Source organism: Phacochoerus africanus, chromosome X (genome assembly GCF_016906955.1).
Source record: "Phacochoerus africanus isolate WHEZ1 chromosome X, ROS_Pafr_v1, whole genome shotgun sequence".
Lineage (NCBI taxonomy): Eukaryota > Metazoa > Chordata > Mammalia > Artiodactyla > Suidae > Phacochoerus > Phacochoerus africanus.
The window spans coordinates 64,005,186-64,028,678 of NC_062560.1; positions in this window are offsets into that span (position 1 = coordinate 64,005,186).

Sequence of the window (23,493 nt, forward strand, 5' to 3'; positions counted from 1 at the left end):
GTGGCAGATGCAGCTTGGATCCTGCATTGCTGTGGCTGTGGTGTATGCCAGCAGCTTCAGCTCCAATTTGACCCCTAGCCTGGGAACTTCCATATGCTGCAGGTGTGACCTTAAAAAAGAAGCAAAAATATTTTTGAGTAGATAAAGAATAATTGTAAAATACATACAACACCCAAGGGATATGTTCTTATTGAGATTCAGCTGACATACAATCAACTTAACATATTTAAAGTGTACAAAGTAAATTTTGACATATGATATACCCATGAGACTATCACGACAATTAAGATAATAAATATATTTATCACTCCCAAAAGTTTTTTTCATGCTTCTTTGTAATTATTAATTTTTATGGCTGAATAGTATTTCACAGTTTTTTTTAACCATTCACTTGGTGGTGGACATGTGTGTTTAGCATTTGAGCTATTAAAGATGTTGCTATGAACACTTACATACAAGTGTTTGTATGGATATATGCTTTCAGTTTTCTTGGGTAAATATCTAGGAGTGGAATGATTCTGATCATGTAGTGGACACATGTTGTACTTAAAAGTAACTACCAAACTGTTTTCTAAAGTGGGTCCCCAAGACCACCCCACATTTGGAGATTCACTAGAACGGCGCATAGGACACAGCATATGGTTTCGCTCATGACAAAGATTTATTACAGTGATGTAGTAAGAATATATAGCATGATCATAAGGACAAAAAAATAGGCAAAGTCTGGAAGAATCTCTGTGCAGACTCCCTTATGTTCTCTCTATCCCATTAGTGGTCACACAGAGAGCACTGTTCCTTTAGCAACAAAATGCAGTAACGTGTCTATAGTGTTTCCACCAAAGGAAGCCGACTGGAGACTCAGTGCTTAAGGGTTTCACTGGGAGCTGGTCATATAGGCACTGTCTAGCACATACAAAAATCCCAGACTCCCAGAAGGAAAGCAGATATTTAACATAAAACTTATCATTTGTATAAACAGTCTAGAGACAGTAAACAATTTTTATCAGTTTTTGGAAGGCCAAGTAAGGAAGTTCAGTATTTTATTTTTCGCCAGCCAGTTATGAGCCATCCATCTGATGGTGTCACTGGAGAACATGTAGAAAGCTTGGACTTTCATTCCCACTTGGCAATAATAAGGTTTCCCTCCCACTCCCTTCTGGAGTGTTATCAGAAGAGGCCTAGGAAAGAGTTAGAATTTCACCATAATCCAGCAGTAACAAGAACGTCTCCATGATGGTGTCAGTGGAAATGATAGGAGGAGCCAGAACACTCATCACCACCTATCAGTAATGAGGATATCTCTCACACTCTGTTAGTGGAAGCCAAATAAGGCAGTGGGACTTCTGCTTATATCCACCTGGAATTAATAGGCAGATGACTTCCCCTGCAAGAGTGATGTCAGAGAAAGTCAGCTACAACAGAGCTGTATTTTATTTATTTATTTTTTGTTGCTGCAGCTGCAACCTAAACCACAGTTGTTGCAATGCCAAATCCTTTAACTTTCTGTGCTAGGCTGGGGAGTGAACCCATGCTTTTGCAAGAACCTGAGCCACTGCAGTCGGATTATTTGTTTTGTTTTGTTTTGCTTTTTAGGGCTGAACCTGTGGCATATGGAAGTTCCCAGGCTAGGGGTTGAATTGGAGCTGCAGCTGCCAGCCTATGCCACAGCCACAGCAACACAGGATCTGAGCCATGTTTGTGACATACACACAGCTCACATCAACGCCAGATCCTTAACCCACTGAGTGAGGCCAGGGATTAAACCTGTATCCTCATGGATCCTACTCAGGTTCATTAACCTCTGAACCATGAAGGGAATTCCTGCAGTCAGATTCTTAACGTACTGCACCACAGTGGGTACTCTCAACAAAGGATTTTAAATGCTATCCACCGAGCCTCATAATGTAATATGAAAACAGCCAGGTTTCAAATGAAAATCACTCATCAAACCAAGAAATAGGAAGGTCTCAAAGTTAGTGAAAAAGGCAATCAATAGATGCCAATGTCCAGATGACAGAAATACTGTCTCACAAAAATTTTAAAGTAGCCATAATAAAAATATTTCAATTAGAAATGACAAACATACCTGAAACATGTGAAAAAAGGAAGTCTCAATCAAGAAATTAATGACATATAGAAGAATAAAATGGAAATTTTACAAGTAAAATAATCTCCACAGTAATTGAAATAAAAGGCTTAGTGGATGGACTCCAGAACAGAATGGAGAAGCCAGAGAAAAGAATCCATGAACTAGAAGAAAGAACAACAAAAATGATCCAATCTGAACAACAGAGAGAAAATATACTGAAAAAAAAAATGAAAAGAACCTCAGAGACCTGGGAAATTATAAAAAGAGACCTAACATTTATGTCATCAAAATTCCAAAAGGAAAGGAAAAAGAGGGTAAGGATGAACACATACTCAAAGAAATTGTGGCTGAGAAAGCTAAGAAACTACAGATTTAAGAATCAGAACAGGAGTTCCCGTTGTGGCTCAGTGGTTAATGAATCTGACCAGGAACCATGAGGTTGTGGGTTCGATCGCTGGCCTTGTTCAGTGGGTTAAGGATCCGGCCTTGCCATGAGCTGTAGTGTAGCTCACAGACATGGCTCAGATCCCATGTTGCTGTGGCTCTGGCGTAGGCTGGTGGCTCCAGCTCTGATTAGAGCCCTAGCCTGGGAACCTCCATATGCTGCAGGAGTGGCCCAAGAAATGGCAGAAACACACACACACACACACACACAAAAGAATCATAACAAACTCCAAACAGGGAAACCCCAAAGATATCCACACAAAGACACATACTAAATAATCTTCTGAAAAACAAAGACAAAGAAGAAATCTTGAAAGCAACCACCAAATGAAAATAGCATCTTACTTATGGTAAAAAAAATCAGAGGGGAGAGAGGACAAGATGGCGGAGGAGTAGGGGGACACGCTCGCCCTCTCCCACAAACACAACAAAAAAAGCACATCTACAGAATAAATGACTCGCACAGAACAGCAACCAATTGCTGGCAGAGGAACCTAAACTCCAATAATGGCAAGAAGTTCGTGACATTACGGGGCAGAACAGGAGAAAAGAGGAGAGTGAGAGAAGGTGAATCCGAGTGGGACGGGCGCTCCCGAAAGGGAACTGCAGAGGAGAAAGGGATCCCGCACCCTGGAAAGTCACCTACGCGGGGAAAGATCAAACGAACCGGAGGAATCTCCAGATGCAGAGAAGAGTGTAGCAGTAAGTTGGAGTACGGAAAAGCTGATCAAGAACCGAACGGACCATCTGAACTACGGGCACAGTCACCAAAAATTGAGACGCCTGGGTGGGGGCTGGGCACCGAGTCCTCGGCTCCAGAGGTTAGTCCCCGAGAAAGGGCCGGGGGACGCCTGGGTGGGGGCTGGGCACTGAGACCTCGCCGCCAAAGGTTGGTCCCCGAGAAAGGGCCGGGGGACGCCTGGGTGGGGGCTGGGCACCGAGACCTAGGCTCCAGAGGTTAGTCCCCAGGCTGGGGGGGCGGGGCAGAGCGGAAACTGCTTGGGAGGTCTAGAAACCATTTGACGAGGCAGAGACTGCCTGGGAGACTAGAAAACAAAGCTGTTGCAGAGGAAGAGAGCAATACTCTAGGGGCGGGGAAGTGGAAAGCCACATCAGAGGGAACCTGGGAGAAGAGCCTGGTCTGTGCCTGTGCTGGAGAGGGGAGAGAAGAAGGGGTGGGTCCCCATAGAATACCCCCCATGCCACAGCAAGCTTACAGGCCCACTAGCTAGCTGAAAGCTGTGCTTCCCAGTGCATCCCCTACCCCCACCCCCACCACCCCCTACGCTCTCGCCGAACCTGGGGCTGCCTGCCATCCAGGAGGGCTGGCCTCAACAACTGCCTGAGGCCTAACACCGCAGGGGCTGTCCCTGCACAGGCCTGCTTGCCCTTTGGAGGGGCTACACTTCCGCAGAGCAGCACCAAACACCACCAGCCCCCGAGAAAAGGCCTGCAGCCCAGAAAAGCTAGAACAAGCCTAGCCAGGCAATGAATAGATCTGCCTAATTCCTGGATGGTTTTTCTGAGTCGGGCTGCCCCAGGGAGGAGCCTCTTCGGTTTCCAGTGGCCCTGCTACCCGCCCAAGCCCCCAGGGGGTGCCCTAGTGGATCAGCTGCATAGGACTGCCAGCTCCAGGCAGGACACCCTGCAGCCCAGAAAAGCTGCAACAAGCTTGGCTGAGCTGGGAAAAGATCTCAGATGGTCTTTCTGAGTCGGGCTGCCCTGGGGAGGAGCCTCTTGGGTTCCCAACGGCCCTGCTACCTGCCCAAGCCCCCAGGGGGTGCCCTAGTGGATCAGCTGCATAGGACTGCCAGCTCCAGGCAGGACCCCCTACAGCCCAGAAAAGCTGCAACAAGCCTGGCCAAGCTGGGAAAAAATCTCAGACGGTCTTTCTGAGTCGGGCTGCCCTGGGAAGGAGCCTCATAGGTTTCCAGTGGACCTGCTACCCACCCAAGCCCCTAGGGGGTGCCCCACTCCAGCACAATAGCTGCTCAGCACCACCAGCCCCCTGGAGGACCCCCTGCAGCCCAGAAAAGCTGCAACAAGCTTGGCCAGACTGTGAAAAGATCTGCCTACATTCTCAGGCCATCCTTCTGAGTTGGGCTGCCCTAGGGAAGAGCCTCTTAGGTTCTCAGTGACCCAGATAGCTGCTCCAGCCCCCAGGGGGTGCTGCACTCCTGAGGAACAGCTGCCCAACACCGCCAACCCCCTGCAAGAACCCCACAGCCTAAAAACACCAGAGCAAGCTCTGCATGACCAAGTGAAATCTGCTACCATTGTGGTGTGGACCTCCCAGTCCTGTCTGCCCTCAGGAAGCCCTCCTTTGCTTCAAAGAAGCACTGTTAGCCCCAACAACACTCCAGAAAAGCCACACTGCCTCAAAAAAGATTGACCAACAATGCCAGCCCTCAGGAAATATTCCACGGCAGTGACAAGGCAAACACTGCCCAATCACGGAGAGTACAATTCCCTCAGGAGAAAGAAAACAACAAGCAAGATGAAGAAGCTGAGAAACCACCCCCAGTCAAACCAACAGGAGAACTCACCTCAAACAGTCAACAGTGAAACAGATCTCTGCAGTCTGACAGACCTGGAGTTCAAAAGAGAAATAGTGAAAATACTGAAGGAATTAAGAGAAGATATGAACAGTAATGCAGATACCCTCAGAAAGGAACTAGAAAATATAAGGAGGAGCCAAGAAAAACTAGAACATTCATTTGCAGAGATGCAAACTGAACTAGGGGCAGTAAAAACCAGAATGAATAATGCAGAAGAACGAATCAGTGGTATGGAAGATAGAATAATGGAAAGCACTCAATCCGGTCAACAGACAGAAAACCAAATCAAAAAACTGGAAAGCAATATAAGAGACCTATGGGATAATATAAAGCAGGCCAATCTACGCATAATAGGAATTCCAGAAGAAGTAGACAAAGATAAGGGGATGGAAAATATATTTGAAGAAATTATCACTGGAAACTTCCCAAATCTAAAGGATACTGGGTTCAAGATACAAGAAGCACAGAGGGCCCCTAACAAACTGAACCCAAACAGACCCACACCAAGACACATCATAATAAAAATGGCAAAAGTTAGTGATTAAGAGAGGATCCTAAAGGCAGCAAGAGAAAAACAGAATGTTACCTACAAGGGAACCCCCATAAGAATATCAGCTGACTTCTCTACAGAAACACTACAGGCCAGGAGGGAATGGCAAGAGATATTTAAAGTGCTAAAAGGAAAAAATATGCAACCTAGAATACTCTATCCAGCAAGAATATCATTTAAAATAGAAGGGGAAATAAAATTTTTTTCCAACAAACAAAAATTTAAAGAATACTGCAACACAAAACCCAGGTTAAAGGAAATATTGAAAGGGCTTCTCTAAACCAAAAAGAAAGGAAGGAAAGGGAAGAAAAAAGAAAAGGAAAAAAAAGAAGAAGAGGAAGAACTAGGACTGAGGACACCACAATCAGAGAGCAGTCACTCAAATAAGCCAGCACACAGATTTAATCATGAACAGGCCTCAAACAAAATAAAATTAAAAAGAAAAAAATAAAAAAGAGTCATCAAAACCATAAAATGTGGGCAAGGGATGTTAGGAAGTAAATAACCCTTTTTGTTTGTTTGTTTGTATGTTTCTCTTCTTAATTTTAATATAGTAATGAAGTGTTTGAACTTATAGGACCATCAGGCTAAAACACACAATTATGGGAAGGGGTTAGCACACTTAAAAAACAGGGCAACCACAAGCCAAAAGCAAATATTGCATTTGCAAAAAATGAAAAAAAAATACACTCAAGCAGATAATAACAGAAGACCATCCAACCAAAAAAAAAAAAAAAAAGAAAGAAAGGAAGAATGGAGAACCATAGAATCAACTGGAACACGAGGTTCAAATGGCAATAAATAATAATCTATCAATTATCACCTTAAATGTCAATGGACTGAAGGCCCCAATCAAAAGACACAGAGTGGCTGAGTGGATAAAAAGGCAAAAACCTTCAATATGCTGCCTACAAGAAACTCACCTTAGGACAAAAGATACATATAGATTGAAAGTGAAAGGGTGGGGAAAAAATATTTCACGCCAATAGACATGACAGAAAAGCAGGAGTCGCAACGCTCATATCAGACAAAATAGACTTTAAAACAAAAGACATAAAGAAAGACAAAGAAGGACACTACTTAATGATTAAGGGATCCATCCAAGGAGAGGATGTTACTATCGTCAACATATATGCCCCAAATACAGGAGCACCCAGATACATACAACAAATATTAACAGACGTAAAGGGAGATATTGATGAGAATACAATCATAGTAGGAGACCTTAATACCCCCCTCACATCAATGGACAGATCCTCTAGACAGAACACCAATAAAGCAACAGAGATCCTAAAGGAAACAATAGAAAATCTAGACTTAATTGATCTCTTCAGGACCCTACATCCAAAAAAAGCAGAATACACATTCTTCTCAAATGCTCATGGAACATTCTCAAGAATCGACCACATATTGGGACACAAAGCTAATCTCAATAAATTTAGGAGCATAGAAATTATCTCAAGTATCTTCTCTGACCACAATGCCATGAAATTAGAAATCAACCATGGGAAAAGGAAAGAGAAAAAACCTACTGCATGGAGACTAAACAACATGCTACTAAAAAACCAATGGGTCAATGAGGAAATCAAGAAGGAAATTAAAAACTACCTTGAAACAAATGATAACGAAGACACAACCTCTCAAAATCTATGGGATGCTGCGAAAGCAGTGCTCAGAGGGAAATTTATAGCAATACAGGCCTTTCTCAAAAAAGAAGAAAGATCCCAAACTGACAACTTAACCCTCCACCTAAATGAATTAGAAAAAGAAGAACAAAAAGGCCTAAAGTCAGCAGAAGGAAGGAAATGATAAAGATCAAAGAAGAAATCAATAAAGTAGAGACTCAAAAAACAATTGAGAAAATTAATAAAACCAAGAGCTGGTTCTTTGAGAAGGTGAACAAAATTGACAAACCCCTGGCCAGACTCACTAAAAAGAGGAGAGAAAGAACCCAAATAACCAAAATTATACATGAAAAAGGAGAAATCACAATGGATACAGCAGAAATACAAAAAAACATAAGAGAATACTATGAACAACTATATGGCAACAAGTTTGACAATCTGGAAGAAATGGACAATTTTCTAGAATCTTAAGGCCTGCCAAAACTGAATCAAGTAGAAACAGACCAACTGAACAGACCGATCACTAGAAATGAAATTGAAGAGGTCATAAAAACACTCCTGACAAATAAAAGTCCAGGACCAGATGGCTTCACAGGTGAATTCTATCAAACATACAAAGCGGATCTGGTGCCCATCCTCCTTAAACTCTTTCTAAAGGCTGAAGAAGAAGGAATACTCCCAAAGACATTCTATGATGCCACCATCACCCTCATTCCAAAACCAGACAGAGATACCACCAAAAAAGAAAACTATCGCCCAATATCATTGATGAATATAGATGCAGAAATTCTCAACAAAATCTTAGCCAACCGAATCCAACAACATACCAAAAAAATTATACACCATGACCAGGTGGGGTTCATCCCAGGTTCACAAGGATGGTTCAACATACGCAAATCAATCAGCATCATACACCACATTAACAAAAGAAAAGTCAAAAATCATATGATCATCTCAATAGACGCAGAAAAAGCATTTGACAAAGTCCAACATCCATTCATGACCAAGACCCTTGCCAAAGTGGGTAAAGAGGGAACATTCCTGAATATAATCAAAGCCATTTATGAGAAACCCACAGCAAATATAATCCTCAATGGGGAAAAACTGAAAGCCTTCTCACTCCAATCTGGAACAAGACAGGGATGCCCACTCTCACCACTGCTCTTCAACATAGTTTTGGAAGTCCTAGCCACAGCAATTAGACAAACAAAAGAAATAAAAGGCATCCATATAGGAAGAGAAGAGATACAACTGTCACTGTATGCAGATGACATGATACTATACATAGAAAACCCTAAGGACTCAACCCCAAAACTACTTGAACTGATCAACAAATTCAGCAAAGTAGCAGGATATAAGATTAACATTCAGAAGTCAGTTGCATTTCTGTATACCAGCAATGAACTATTAGAAAAGGAATACAAAAATACGATACCTTTTAAAATTGCACCTCACAAAATCAAATACCTCAGAATACACCTGACCAAGGAGGTAAAGGACCTATATGCCGAGAACTATAAAACTTTCATCAAAGAAATCAAAGAAGATGTAAAGAAATGGAAAGATATTCCATGTTCCTGGATTGGGAAAATCAATATTGTAAAAATGGCCATACTACCCAAAGCAATCTACAGATTCAATGCAATCCCTATCAAATGACCCAGGACATTTTTCACAGAACTAGAACAAACAATCCAAACATTTAGATGGAACCACAAAAGACCCAGAATCGCCAAAGCAATCCTGAGAAACAAAAACCAAGCAGGAGGCATCACTCTCCCAGACTTCAAGAAATACTACAAAGCCACAGTCATCAAAACAGTGTGGTACTGGTATCAAAACAGACAGACAGACCAATGGAACAGAATAGAGAACCCGGAAATAAACCCTGACACCTATGGTCCATTAATCTTTGACAAGGGAGGCAGGAACATAAAATGGGAAAAAGAAAGTCTATTCAGCAAGCATTGCTGGGAAACCTGGACTGCTGCATGCAAAGCAATGAAACTAGAACACACCCTCACACCATGCACAAAAATAAACTCCAAATGGCTGAAAGACTTAAATATACGACAGGACACCATCAAACTCCTAGAAGAAAACATAGGCAAAACACTCTCTGACATCAACATCATGAATATTTTCTCAGGTCAGTCTCCCAAAGCAATAGAAATTAGAGCAAAAATACACCCATGGGACCTCATCAAGCTGAAAAGCTTTTGCACAGCAAAGGAAACCCAAAAGAAAACAAAAAGACAACTTACAGAATGGGAGAAAACAGTTTCAAATGATGCAACCAACAAGGGCTTAATCTCTAGAATATACAAACAACTTATACAACCCAACAGCAAAAAAACAAATCAATCAATGGAAAAATGGGCAAAAGACCTGAATAGACATTTCTCCAAAGAAGGTATACAGATGGCCAGCAAACACATGAAAAAATGCTCAACATCGCTGATTATAAGAGAAGTGCAAATCAAAACTACCATGAGATACCACCTCACACCAGTCAGACTGGCCATCATTAATAAATCCACAAATAACAAGTGCTGGAGGGGGTGTGGAGAAAAGGGAACCCTCCTGCACTGCTGGTGGGAATGTCAACTGGTACAGCCACTATGGAGAACAGTTTGGAGATACCTTAGAAATCTATACATAGAATTTCCATATGACCCCGCAATCCCACTCTTGGGCATCTATCCGGACAAAACTCTACTTAAAAGAGACACATGCACCCACGTGTTCATTGCAGCACTATTCACAATAGCCAGGACATGGAAACAACCCAAATGTCCATTGACAGATGATTGGATTCAGAAGAGGTGGTATATATACACAATGGAATACTACTCAGCCATAAAAAAGAATGACATCATGCCATTTGCAGCAACATGGATGGAACTAGAGACTCTCATCCTGAGTGAAATGAGCCAGAAAGATAAAGACAAATACCATATGATATCACTTATAACTGGAATCTAATATCCAGCACAAATGAACATCTCCTCGGAAAAGAAAATCATGGACTTGGAAAATATTCTTATGGCTGCCTGATGGGAGGGGGAGGGAGTGGGAGGGATCGGGAGCTTGGGCTTATCAGACACAACTTAGAATAGATTTACAAGGAGATCCTGCTGAATAGCATTGAGAACTATGTCTAGATACTCATTGCAACAGAACAAAGGGTGGGGGGAAAAATGTATACATTTAAGGATAACTTGATCCCCTTGCTGTACAGTGGGAAAAAATAAATTAAAAAAAAGAAATTCAGCAAAGTAGCAGGATATAAGATTAATATTCAGAAATCAGTCACATTTCTGTGTACTAACAATGAAATATTAGAAAAAAGAATACAGAAATACAATACTTTTAAAACTGCACCCCAAAAAATCAAACACCTGGGAATAAACCTGACCAAGGAGGTAAAAGACTTATATGCTGAGAACTAGAAAACATTGATCAAGGAAATTAAAGATGAAAAGAAATGGAAAGATATTCCAGGATCCTTCCTGGATTGGGAAAATCAATATTGTAAAAATGGCCATACTACCCAAAGCAATCTACAGATTCAATGCAATCCCTATCAAATGACCCATGACATTTTTCACAGAACTAGAACTAACAATCCAAAAAGTTATATGGAACCACAAAAGACCCAGAATTGCCAAAGCAATCCTGATAAACAAAAACCAAGCAGGAGGCATAACTCTTCCCGAACTCAGGCAATATTACAAAGCCACAGTCGTCAAGACAGTGTGATACCAATACCAAAACAGACAGACAGACCAATGGAACAGAATAGAGAACCCAGAAATAAACCCAGACACCTACAGTCAATTAATCTTTGACAAAGGAGGCAAGTATATAAAATAGGAAAAAGACTATCTTTTCAGGAAGTAGTGCTTGGAAAACTGGACAGCTGCATGCAAATCAATGAAACTAGGACACACCCTCACACCATGCATGAAAATAAACCCAAAATGGCTGAAAGACTTAAATATAAGACAAGACATCATCAAACTCCTGAAAGAGAACATAGGCAAAACACTCTCTGACATTGACCTTACAAATGTTTTCTCAGGTCAGTCTCCCAAAGCAACAGGAATAAAAGCGAACATAAACCACTGGGATCTACTCACACTGACAAGCTTTTGCACAGCAAAGGAAACCAGAAAGAAAACAAAAAGACAACTTACAGAATGGGAGAAAACAGTTTCAAATGATGCAACCAACAAGGGCTTAATCTCTAAAATATTCAAACAATTTATACAACTCAACAGCAAAAAAGCCAACAATCCAATTGAAAAATGGGCAAGGAGTTCCTGTCGTGGTGCAGTGGTTAATGAATCCGACTAGGAACCATGAGGTTGCGGATTCAATCCTGCCCTTGCTCAGTGGGTCAACGATCCGGTGTTGCCTGACCTGTGGTGTAGGTCACAGACGCGGCTCGGATTCCACGTTGCTGTGGCTCTGGCGTAGGCTGGCGGCTACAACTCCGATTCGACCCCTAGCCTGGGAACCTCCATATGCTGCGGGACTGGCCCAAGAAATGGCAAAAAGACAAAAAAAAAAAAAGGAAAAATGTGCAAAAGACCTGAATAGACTGTTCTCCAAGGAAGATATACAGATGGCCAACAAGCACATGAAAAAATGCTCAACATCCCTGATTATTAGAGAAATGCAAATCAAAATTACCACGAGATACCACCTCACACCAGTCAGAATGGCCATCATTAATAAGTCCACAAATAACAACCGCTGGAGGGGATGTGGAGAAAAGGGAAACCTCCTGCACTGCTGTTGGGAATATAAGCTGGTAAAACCACTATGGAGATCAGTATGGAGATACCTTGGAAATCTATACCATATGACCCAGAAATCCAACTCTTGGGCATATATCCAGACAAAAGTTTCCTTGAAAAAGACACATGCACCCGTTTGTTCATTGCAGCACTATTCACAATAGCCAAGACATGGAAACAACCTAAATGTCCATCGACAGATGGTTGGATTAGGAAGAGGCGGTATGTATACACAATGGAATCCTACTCAGCCATCAAAAAGAACAACATAATGCCATTTGCAGCAACATGGATGGAACTAGAGACTCTTGTCCTGAGTGAAGTAAGTCAGAAAGACAAAAACAAATACCATATGATAGCACTTATAACTGGAATCTAATATATGGCACAAATGAACCTTTCCACAGAAAAGAAAATCATAGACTTGGAGAACAGACTTGTGGTTGCCAAGGGGGAGCAGGAGGGAGTGGGATGGATTGGGAGCTTGGGGTTAATAGATGCAGACTATTGCCTTTGGAATGGATTAGCAATGAGATACGGCTGTGTAGCACTGGGAACTATGTCTGGTCACTTATGATGGAGCATGATAATGCGATAAAAAAGAATGTATACGTGTGTGTAACTGGGTCACCATGCCGTACAGTAGAAAAAAATTATATTGGGGAAATAACTGTTAAAATAAAATAAAATAACGCAAATAATTGCAAAACGGTGATACTCCAAAAAAGTAGTTCAGTAAGTTTGTATGATATAAGATAAACAATCTATTGAATTTATATATATTAGCAATGAATAAGTGGATACTGAAATTAAAAATACAGTGCCACTTACAGTCACTCAAAAAATGAAATGCTTAAGTGTAAATATAGAAAAACATGTATAGTAACTGTATGTTGATAACTACACAATACTCATGAAAGAATTCAAAATCTGAATAAATGGAAGTAAAGACTGATACTCTGGTCATGAAGTAGAAGACTCAATATAGTAAAAATTTCAATTCTATGCAAGTTGAAATTCTCTGCAAATTGCAATTCCTATCAAAATTCCAACAAGATTTTCTTTCTTTTTAAACATTTTATTTATTTATTCTCAATAAGATTTTCTGAAGGCATAAACAATTTTAAAATTTGTATGGTAAGCTAAAGGATTTAGAATAGGTAAAACAATTTTCAAAACAAAGAATAAAGTGGGAAGGATCAACCTACCCAATTTTAAGACGTTATTTAGCTACAATGATCAAGACTCTTTGGTATTGGTGAAAAGATAGACAGACACATAGATGAATGGAATATAACAGAGAATTCAAAAATAGACCCGCACTAATATACTCAACTGACATTTGACAAAGTCACAAAAGCAATTCAGTGGAGGACAGGTAGGTTTTCCAACAAATGGTGCTGGAAAAATTACACACCCATAAGCAAAAAATGAACTTCAACCTAAAGTCTTGCTTATGTAAAACTATAAACTTTAGAAAAAATAAGAGAAAATCTTTCACACCTAGGCAAAGAGCTCTAAGGCAACTCTAAAAGCACAATCCAAAGAGGAAATATTGATGAATTAAACATCGTCAAAATTAAAAACATTTGCTCTGTGTAAAATCTTATTAAGATTAAGAAAAGACAAACTACAGAATGGTAGAAAATATTTGCAAACCATATGCTCTACAAAGTACTATAATAGAATCTAGATTTACATAAACACCCTCAAAATTCAAAAGTAAAAAACAAAGACCAAACAATCCAATTAGAAAATGGGCATGAGCCTGAAGAGACATTTCATTGAAGAAGTTATAGATGGCAAATAAGCACATGAAAACAAGTTCAAAATTTTTAGCCATCAGAGAAATACATATTAAAACCATAATGAGATAGCGCTATACACCTCAGAATGGCTAAAACAAAAAAGAGTGACAACATCAAATGGTAAGGATGCACAGAAACTGAACCAGTTTACATTGCTGGTAGGAATGCAAGATGGGATGGTGAACTGTTTGGCAGTTTCTAAAAACAAAACAAAACAAAACAAAATAAAAACTAGACATTTAACTACCATATGACTCAGCGATTGCATTCCTGGGAATTTATCCCAGAAAAATGAAGTCTTATGTTCACACAAAAACCTGTACATGAATGTTTATAGCAGTTCTATAAGTTTTAACACATGTATAGGTTCATGTAAAGATCACCTTAATTATTTATGTCCTCATTCATGCTATCCTTTTAGAGTCGCTTTCTACCTGCTGGTACAATCCCATCACTATAGCTTTCGTTTTTTTTCAAAAATGTCATATAAATGAAATAATGCAGTATGTAACTCTGAAGAATGGAAGATTTAAACTTTAACAAAGTGTAGTTTACAGTTTGTTCTTTTATGGGTTGTACTTTTGACTGGTATTTAAAAAATCTTTGCCAAATACCAGGTCACACAAATTTTTTCCCTTATTTTTTCTTCTAGAAACTTTATAGGTTTAGATTTAACATTTAGGTCTATAGTCCACTTTGTGTTGAGATATATATATATATATATATATAGATATATCTATATATCTATATATCTATATATAGATATACATATTGATATATATATATATATGGTACAAGCTATGAATGAAATTTATTTTTTTGCATTTTTTGCATATGGATATTCAATTGCTCTGGCAGCACTTATTGAAAGGACTCTCTTTTCTCCACAGAATTGAGTTTGCAACCATTTCACATGTCAGTTGTCCATATATGTGTGGGTTTGTTTCTTGACTCTATCCTATTGCATTGATATATTTGTCTACATTTACACAAATACCTCACTGTCTTGATTAATGTAATTTTATAATAAATCTTGAAATCAATTAGTGTTTTGTACTGCAACTTTGTTTTTCTAATTCATTTTGGTCATTCTAGGTCCTTTTTATTTTTATATGAATTTTTGAGTCAGCCTGTAAATTCACACACAAAAATCTTGCTGGGGAGTTCTGTGGTATAGGGGGTTAAGGATCTGGCATTGTCACTGCTGTGTCTTGTGTCACTGCTGTGGTGCATGTTCAATCCTTGGCCCAGAAACTTCCACATACCACAAGCATGGCCAAAAAAAAATCTTGCTGGGATTCTGACTGCTATTTCAATGAATCTATAGATCATTTTGAAAAGAGTTGACATCTAACATTATTGAATCCTCAATATATTTCTATTTATTTAGATCTTCCTAAATTTTTGTCAGCAATATTTTAGTTTTCAATGTACAGATCTTGCATGAATTTTGTCATTTATCTCTGATTATTCAAAATTTTTGATGCTGTTGTAAATGACATTGATTTTAAAGTGTTAAACTCCCAATTTTTTGTTGTTATTACATAGAAAAAATTTATTATTGTATCTTGCAAGCTTGCTAAACTCACTTATTAATTTTAGTAGCTTTTTTTCTAGAGTTCATCAAATTTTCTATATAGATAATCATGTAACTATAAGTAGTGCATTTTTCTTCTGCTCCAACCTAGGAGCCTTTTTTTCCCCTTTTCCTTTTCTGATTGTATTGGCTAAAATGTCCAGTACAATATTGAATATAAGTGGTGAAGGCAGACATTCTTGCTTTATTCCTGATCTTAGGACAAATACATTCAGTTTTTCACCATTAAGCATGTTTGCTGTAGGTTTTTTTGTAGATGCCTGTTATCAGGTTGAGAAAATTCTCTTCAACTCTTACTTTGTCGGGATTCTTTCAGTGTCTATTGAGATGGTTTTCTGTTTTTCATTTTTACTTTTCTAATATGGTGACGTTCTATGATTGAGTTCCAAATGTTAAACAAACCTTGCATTCTTGGGATATGCCCTACTTGGTCATAATGTGTTATCCTTCTTACAGGTTGTTGAATTTGATTTGTTAAAATTTCTTTTAGGGAGTTCCCGTCGTGGCACAGTGGTTAACGAATCCGACTAGGAACCATGAGGTTGCGGGTTCGGTCCCTGCCCTTGCTCAGTGGGTTAATGATCTGGCGTTGCCGTGAGCTGTGGTGTAGGTCGCAGACGTGGCTTGGATCCCGTGTTGCTGTGGCTCTGGCGTAGGCTGGTGGCTGCAGCTCCGATTCGCCCCCTAACCTGGGAACCTCCATATGCCACAGGAGCGGCCCAAGAAATGGCAAAAAGACAAAAAAAATTCTTTTAAAAATTTATCAAGTTAATGAGTAATATTGGTTTGTTTTCTTTAATGTCTTTTGTTTTGTTTTATTGTAAATCTCTCTTCATATAATGAGTTGGGGGGTATTCCCTTATTCTATAGTGTTTGAAGATTTTAGTTTCCAGAGAAATTTCAGCTTTATAGGAAAATTGAGCAGAAAGTACAGAGTTCTCACATACTCCTCTTCTCTCATCCCCTGCACAACTGCCCTTATTATTAACATCTTGCATTAGTGTGGTACATTTGTCATAATTAGATTAGTTGATGTTGATACATCATTATCAATAAAAGTCCCTAGTTTATATTGAGGTTCAACATAGTTTATTTATTTATTTAGTTAATTAATTTTAATTTATTGTTTATTGTTATTTCCCTCAACACATCATGCTGTACAGTGGGAAAAATAAACATAGTTCATTTAAAGGTTAATTTTGTGTCAACTCTACTGGGCCATTGAGTGCCCGGATTATACATTTTGGGTGTGTCTGTGATGATGTTTCCATTTAACGTTGGCATTTGAAATGATTCGTGGACACTTCAATGTTGGGGGACACCATCCATAGAAAAAAAGGTAGAAGAAAGGAGATTTAGCTGACTACAGAGCTGGGATATTGGTCTTCCGCCCTTGGACCGGGCTCCCCTGGTTCTCAGACCTCCAGACTCAAACTTAATTACACCATCAACTTTCCTGGGTCTCTGCTTGTAGACTGTGGATCTTGGGACTTTTCAGTCTCCATAATTGCATGAGCCAATTTTTCATAAAAGGTCATATTTTATATATACTTATATACTTTTCATATATATTGATATATATTTGAGATTTTACACACACACACACACACACACACACACACATATATATATATATATACACACACACACATATGAAAGTGTGTGCATGTATATATGTCCTATTTGCTCTGTTTCTCTGGAGATACCTAAAATCTCAAGCATGGTTCATGTACTGGCTAACGAGTTTTAAAGGTTCACAACAGTCAGACCCTGAATCTGTAATGGCAGTTTAAGTTGTTTGAAGCAATTTAATTAAATAAAAATCACAAAAAATGTTTAAATGCTCGAAAAATTCTTGACAGTTATATAGGACTTTCATAATTATTTTCTTAAATTATTGTTAGAATTTTCCTCTGGAGCCATCTAGGCCTGGAATTTTCTTTGTGGGAAGGTTATTAAATATAAGTTCAATTTTAAAAATTGATTTTCTCCATTGTTGTCCTGATTTCTGTTTCATTGATTTTCACTCAATCATTATTATTTCCTTTCTTTCACTTACTTTGGGTTTAATTTGCTCTTCCTAGTTTCTTAACGTGGATACTGAGGCTGTTGAATAAAGATCTTTCTTATTTTCTAATATAGACCTTTAGTGCTATGAAATTTCCTCCAAGAATTACTGCTTTAGTGGCATCCCACAAATTTTGATATGTCATTTTTTAATTTTCATTCAGTGTAAAATACACTCTAATTTCCCTTTTGACTTCTTTGATATTTGGGTTACTCAGAAGTGTGTTATTTAATTGCCAAATATTTGGGGATTTTCCAAGAATCTTTTGTTATTTATTTCTAGATTAATTAATTCATTGAGGTCAGAAGATATACTTTATATGACTTGAATCTCTTAAAATTTATTGAGACTTATTTTACTCATTCTGATACATGTGTAGTGATATTTCTTTTAGCCTTAATTTGCATTCCCCTCTGAGTAGTGTAAGATAGGTATCCAATTTCATTCTTTTGTATCCATTTATTAAAGAGACTATCCTATCCCCCATTGAGTATTATTGGCTTCCTTGTCAAATATTAGTTGACTGAATATATGCTTGGGTTTATTTCTAGGCTCTCAATTCTATTCCATTGGTATATGTGTCCAATTTTATGTCTGTACCATATTATTTTGATTATTATAGTTTTGTCGTGTATTTTGAAATCAGAAAGTATGATATTTTGTTCTTCTTTCTCGATTACTTTGGCTATTTGAGGTATTTTGTAGCTCCATACCAATTTTTCCTATTACTATGAAAAATGACATTGGAATTCTACAGATGAATCTATAGATGGCTTTGAGTAGTATGGATATTTTTAAAATAATAGTTCTGATCCATGAACACTGAATGTCTTTTTATTTGTGTCTTCTTCAATCTCTTTCATCAGAAATTTAAATATACCGGTCTTTCACATCCCTGATAAATTTATTCCTAAATATTTTATTGTTTGGATTCCTATTGTGAATGGAACTGTTTTCTTTTACTTAGAAAGTTTAGGATTTTCTATTTATAAGATCATATCATCTGTAAACAAAGACAATTTTATTTCTGCTTTTCCTATTTGGGTGCCTTTTATTTCTTTTTCTTGACTGATTGCTCTAGCTAGGACTTCTAGTACTATAGAATGGGAGTGATGAGAATGGGTATGCTTTTCTCATTCCCGATCTTAGAGGAAAAGCTTTCAACCCTTCACCATTGAATATGATGTTGGCTGTGGGCTTGCCGTATATAGACTTTATTATGTTGAGGTCCATTCTTCTATGCTCATTTTTTGAGGATTTTTATCATGAGAGGATGTTGAATTTTGTCAATTTTCTGCATCTATTGATATGATTGCTGACTTTATTAATACAGTGTATCAAATTCATTTGTTTTTATATGTCAACCATCCTGCATCCCACTAAGTCCCATTTGATCATGGTGTATATTATTAATGTGCTGTTGAATTCAGGTTGCTAATATTTTGTTGAGAATTTTTGCCTCCATATTCATCAGAGATATTGGTTTGTAATTTTTTTCTTCTTGTGGTGTCTGACTTTGATGTTGTATGGAAAAACCTCAGTCTTCCACTTTCTGTGTAGGGAAAGACCTTATGTAGCACTTTGCTTTCTTGAGACTTTTCCTTTCTTTCTTGTGAATGTCCTTTACTAATCACAGAAAACACTTCACTTCTGGTCACCAAATGTGTGGAGGTTTTTCCCCCTCACTACTAAGCAATTCTTGGACAACAGCAGGGTGTCCAAGAATTAAACTTAATTATGATACCATCTACCTGGAAATTGCATCAGATTCCACAGGTTAAGGGTTCAGTACTACAAGCCCTGCTCTCACTTTAAGGTGTCAGTTGCAAGACCAGGTTATCACATGTGCTTCTGATCAACCTGCTATAGATTAGGGGTTCTGATGACCCCATTCTTGTATTCAATAGTGGCTTGCAGAACTCAGAGAAACATTTTACTTGCCTAGATGACTGGCTTTTTATTAAAGACTATAACCCAGCAAAAGCCAGATGGAAGAGATGCATAGGGAAAGATATGGGGAAGAGGTGTGGAGCTTCCATGCCTCCTCCTGGTGCCATTCTCTCAGCACCTCCATGTATCCATCAACCTGGAAACCCTCTGAACCTTTACTTTTGGAATTTTATGGGGGTTCATCACATAAATATGATCAGTCATTAATTCTATTTTCATCCCTTCTCCCTTTTCAAGAGAATGGCATGGCTGTGGCTGTGGTGTAGGCCAGCAGATGCAGCTCCAATTCAACCCCTAGCCTGGGGTGCAGCCTTAAAGTGATTAAAAAACAAACAAACAAAAATTGTCTTGAATCTGTAGATTGCTTTGGGTAGTCATAGCCTTGTCTTTCTGGTGACCAGTCCTCATCTAAGAGCAATCCATGAGCTCACACAGAGTGGCCTTATTAGAACAAAAGGCACTACTATCACCTAGAAAATTACAGTGCCTAAAGGAGACCTGTGTCAAAAACCAAATACTAAAACAAAAGATACTCCTAGTGCTCTTATCACTTAGGGAATGATGAGGGTTTCGGGAGCTCTGTGCCTAGAAACAGGGGCAGATGCATATATATATGTATATACACACACACACACACACACATATATATATATATATATATATATATATATATATATATATATATATTCTCTTACACATATCAAGGTAATGCTGACCCTGTAAAATGAGTTTGGGAGTTTTCTTTCCTCTTCAATTTTTGGGAAGAGTTTAAGAAAGATTGGTATTTAATTCTACTATTGTGTTGCTATCTATTTCTCCCTTCTTTTAGAGGTTGCTTTATATATTGAGGGGTTTTCTTGTACTGTCTTCGCCTTGTTTTGGTATTAGGTTAGTGCTAGCCTCATAGAATGTGTTAGTAATTATTATTTTTGCTTTATCTTCTGGAAGAGATTATACAGAATTAGTATCTTTTTGTTTTTTATTTATTTTTTATTTTTATTTTTTAATGGCATAGCCAAAATTTGTTTTAAAATGATTTTTATTTTTTCCATCAAAGTTGGTTTACAGTGTTCTGTCAATTTTCTACTGTACAGCAAAGCAACCCAGTCACACACACACACACACACACACACAGAGTGTGTGTATATATGTATATGTATATATATACACATTCTTTTTCTCACATTATCCTCCATCATGTTCCATCACAAGTGACTAGATATAGTTCCCTGTGCTATGAAGCATGATCTCATTGTTTATCCACTCCAATGTGATAGTTTGCATCTACTAACCCCAAACTCCCAGGCCATTCCACTCCCTCCCCCTCACCCTTGGCAATCACAAGTCTGTTCTCCATGTCCATGATGTTCTTTTCTGTGGAAAGGTTCTTTTGTGCCATATATTTAACTCCAGATATAAGTGATATCATATGGTATTTGTCTTTCTCTTTCTGACTTACTTCACTCAGGATGAGAGTCTCTAGTTCTATTCATGTTGCTGCAAATGGCATTATTTTGTTCTTTTTGATGGCTGAGTAGGATTCCACTGTGTATATATACCACCTCTTCTTAATCCATTCATCTGTCAATGGGTATTTAAGTTGTTTCTATGTCTTGGCTATTGTGAATAGTGCTGCAATAAACATCTTTTTCAAGGGAAGTTTTGTCCAGATATATGCCCAAGAGTGGGATATCTGGGTCGTATGGTAGTTCTATATTTAATTTTCTGAGGTACCTCCATACCGTTTTCCACAGTGGTTATACAAATTTACATTCCCACCAACAGTGTAGGAAGGTTCTCTTTGCTCCACACCCTGTCTGTCATTTATTATTTATAGACTTTTTGATGATGGCCATTCTGACTGGTGTGAGGTGATACCTCATTGTGGTTTTCTTTTGCATTTCTTTAATAATTAATGATATTGAGAATCTTTTCATGTGCCTATTGGCCATCTGTATGTCTTCTTTTGAAAAATGTCTATTTAGGTAGACATATATTTTTAAATCTCTGAATATTTTGGTATTTTATACCTATCTTTTTGTTATTGATTTCTAGTTTAATTCCATTGTGGTCTGAGAGCAGACATTACATGACTTCTATTCTTTTAAGTTAAGTTTTTTAAGTTGTGTTTTATGTTCCACAATTTGGTTTATCTTAGTGAATATTCCATGTGAGCTTGAGAAGGATGCTTATTCTGCTACTTTTGAATGAAGTAATCTATATATGTCAATCAGACCCATTTGACTGGTGGTATTGTTGAATTCAACTATACCCTTACAGATTTTCTGCCTGCTGGATCTTTACATTATGATAGAAAAGTGTTAATATTTTCAACTATAATAGTGCATTAATCTATTTATTTTTGTGGTTCTATAAATTTTTTCCTCTTATATTTTGATATTCTATTGTTAGGCATATACACATTAAGAATTCTTATTTCTTCTCAGAGAATTGATTCCTTTATTATTATGTAATGCCCCTCTTTATCCCTAACAATGTTTCTTGATCTGAAGTTTGCTTTGTCTGACATTGAATAGCTATATCAGCTTTTTTCTTTCCCCTCTGAGTGTTACTATGGGCTATATTTCTCCATCTCTTTAATTTAGATAAATTAATTTTAAATTTATCTATGCCTTTATATTTTAAATAGATTTCTTTTAGACAACATATAGTTGGGTCTTATTTTTTATACACTCTGGCAGTATGTCTTTTAATTATTATATTTAGACCACTGACATGATGATCAAAGAGATTATTGATATAGTTGTATAATATCTACCATATTAGTTACTATTTGTTGTCCTTGTTATTTTCTTCTATTTTTGTCGTACACTCTTTTTTCTGCCTTTGGTGATTTTTTTTTTTTTTTGCTTTTTAGGGCTGCACCCATGGCATATGGAAGTTCCCAGGCTTGTGGCTGAATTGGAGCTACAGCTGCTGGCAAATGCAACACACACAGCAATGTGGGATCTCAGCTATGTCTGTGATCTACACCATAGCCCATGGCAATGCCAGATCCCTGACCCACTGAGTGAGGCTAGGGATCAAACCTGCATCCTCATGAATACTAGTTGGATTCATTTCTGCTGCACCACAACAGGAACTTCAGCCTTCAGTGATTTTAATTGAGCATTTGTGTGATTCTGTTTTCTCTATTTTTCTAGCATGTCAATTATTCTTTTTAAGAAAAATTTAGTGGTTTTTCTTGTATCTTTTTCTTTTTTAATTGAGGTATAGTTTACATACAATATTGTATTAGTTTCAGGTATACAACATAGTGATTCAACATTTATATACGTTGAGAGTTGATTACCATGATAAATCTGGTAACCATCTCTCACCTTACAAAGACATTGCATTATTATTATTATTATTATTATTATTATTACTATTATTATTATTATCTTTTTAGGGCCACACCTACAGCATGTGGAAGTTCCCAGTCTAGGGGTCAATTCAGAGCTGTAGCTGCTGGCCTATGCCACAGCAACAGCAATGCCAGATCCAAGCCGCATCTTTGACCTACATCACAGCTCACAGCAACACGGAATCCTTAACCTACTGAGCGAGGTCAGGGATCAAACCTGTCCTCATGGATGCCAGTTAGAATCGTTTCTGCTGAGCCATGATAGGAACTCCAATATTGTAATATTATTGACAATGTTCCCTATGCTGTACATTATATCCCTTTGATTAATTTAATTTATAACTCAAAGTTTGTACCTCTTCATCTCCTTCACCCTACTTCACATAACCCCCAAGGCCCCTCCCCTCTAGTTTCCACCAGTTTGTTCTCTTTGTCTGTGAATCTTTTTTAATTTTGTTTTGCTTTTTCTTTTGTTTCATTTTTTTTATATTCCACGTATAAATGAAATCATACATCATTTGTCTTTCTCTGTCTGACTTATTTAACTTAGTATAATACCCTCTAGGTCCATCCATGTTGTTCTAAATGGTAATATATCGCTTTTTATGGATGTGTAACATTCCATTGTGTGT